The 2,419-nt window shown below is 39.9% G+C and overlaps 1 pseudogene; it reads left to right on the forward strand.

The window, feature by feature from the left end:
- LOC102263528 overlaps positions 1-759 on the forward strand; it is a 2,795-nt pseudogene extending 2,036 nt beyond the window's left edge.
- The last annotated feature ends 1,660 nt before the right edge of the window (positions 760-2,419 follow it).

A 2,419-nucleotide genomic window follows, 5' to 3' on the forward strand; every position in this document is an offset into this window, starting at 1 on the left:
AGGAGGTAGGGCTTGATAGTACCCTTGGCAGTCCTGTATCTCTCTCTTGCTTTAACAGTATTTGGACAGAACAGACCCTGAGATGCCCCTTCTTCTAGCCTCTGACCACTCTCCAGTGTTTTATCGAGTCACCACTTTCAGAACCACCTCTGAGACCAGACAACATACCAGTATTTTCCTACCTTAGCTCCTTTTTGCCAAACAACCATGAGCTCCCAAATTCGTCAGAGGCTGTGGTCAACCACCTGACCAACCTGCATCTGCAGGCCTCCTACACCTACCTCTCTCTGAGCTGCTATTTTGACCCTGATGATGTGGCTGCCCAGGTCGTGGGCCACTTCTTCCATGAGTTGGCGGAGAAGAATCTTGAGGGTGCAAGCATCTCCTAAAGTTGCAAAACCAGCGCGGTGGCTGCATTCTCTTCCAAGAGGTGCTGAAGCCTTTCCAAGATGAGGCGGGCAACACTCAGCACACCATGGAAGCTGCCTTGGCCTTGGAGAGGAACCTGAACCAGGCCCTTTTGGAGCCCATGCTGTGGTTTCTACCTATGCAGACCCTCAATCTCTGTGCCTTCCTGAAGAACCACTTCCTGGATGAGGAGGTGAAACTCATCAAGAAAATGGGTGATCATTTTACTAACATCTGCAGGCTGGCCAGCCCCCAGGCTGGGCTAGGAAAGTATCTCTTCAAAAGGCTCACTCTCAAGCAGTACTAGGAGCCTTTGAAGCCCAGAGGCCTTCCAGAGGCCTCTCTGCATGCCCCTGGTGTCTGGCTTTTACCTAAGTCTTTCCCTAAAACTACTAGCCGTTCTTTTAACCACCCTGAAGCCCTCTCCCATGCATTGGACAAAATGAAACAATAAAGCTTCTTGCAGCAAAATAAATAAATAAATAAATAACAATAAAGTAGGGCTTGAGCTAGTCTTCTTACAGATGGCTTTTATGAAACATTAACCAACTTAGTTTGCATTTTTGTTGCCAGTCACTTATTCCCATGGTGATTTAGAGGAGCAGCTGAAAGGAAACAAAAAGTAATCTTAAGCAAGAGTAGGGGTGAGCACAGAAAGCATTAAAGTGGACTTGCGTAAGTGTCATTCAGGATCCGAGACCCATTATGTTGACGGTAATCAATGCCAATGTTGGCACTATTGAATTACGATACTCTGAAGGAAGAACAGTGTCAAATGTAGGGCAAGTGCCAAATCTCCAAATGGTGTGATGCACTGCAGATGCATTTTAGAATTCTGGCAGGAATTAAAGCTTCTTCACATTTAGAATATATATCTAGCTGATGACGATTTCAAATTAATAATTTGGGCTTGGGGTCCAACAAAATCCAGCCATCCGGAACAAAATTGTTAAATCAATAACATATAATTGCAGAATCCACCATTTTTGCTTCCATATATGCATCCGCCTTTGTGATGTTCCAAAGACCTTAATAATGTCCTCATAATAACTGGGATTCTTAGCTGTGGTAGAATGTTGGAGCTAAGTATGTTCCACCCTCCTGAATTTTCTTCATATTGTTCTCTCCTTACAAATATTTTTATCGATATTTCATTCTCTTGGGATCCTCCAACAAAATATAAGACATTTCCATGAAAATAAAGGAATGTTGTCATGGCAACATTTTGATAAGAGTGTGCAATATCTTCAACTATTTCTTAATCTCAGAACACTTTGCTCAAATAATGTTTTATAGATTTTCTAGTACTATTATTGTGAACTGCATAATTAAGAAATTTGTAGTAATAATTGTGAACTTGGAAAATATTCTGATTATAAAAGCAACATATGATCTTTGCAAAATAAAAAAGATGGAATATAGAAAGTATAAGGAAGAAAATAAAGATAACCTATATCCTATCACCTAAAGTTAGCCTTTAGGCTAACTAATATTTGGTGTATATTCTTCAAAACTATACAGCTTGGATGAAGAAGCTGAGGCTGAATCTTACATGAACACTGCAGAAATAAAGTAATCGAATAATGTAATTAAAGCACCTAGCATAATGGCTGACACACAGACTCTAAGTAAATGTAACTGTAGCTTGTCAGTTTTACATTTTATGTCTTATTTAAATAAAATCAACAGTGTTACAGGCTGAATGTTTGTGTCATCACAAAATTCTTATGTTGAAGTCCTAATCTCTAATGTGATTTAATCTGGATTTGGGACCTTTTGAGACATGATTCGGTCATGAGAATGGAGTCATAATTAATTAGATTAGCTCCATTTTAAAGGTGACTCCAGAGAGCTCTCTGGTTTCTTCCACCATATAAGGACACAGTGAGGAAAACAATGTCTATGAACCAGGAAGCAGGCTCCCAGCAGATACCAAATCTGCCATTGTCATGATTTTTATGTTTCCAGATTTAAAAACTGTGAGAAATAATTTTTTGTTGTTTAAACTGTC

The sequence above is a fragment of the Myotis brandtii genome, unplaced genomic scaffold (genome assembly GCF_000412655.1).
Source record: "Myotis brandtii unplaced genomic scaffold, ASM41265v1 scaffold39, whole genome shotgun sequence".
Classification (NCBI taxonomy): Eukaryota; Metazoa; Chordata; class Mammalia; order Chiroptera; family Vespertilionidae; genus Myotis; species Myotis brandtii.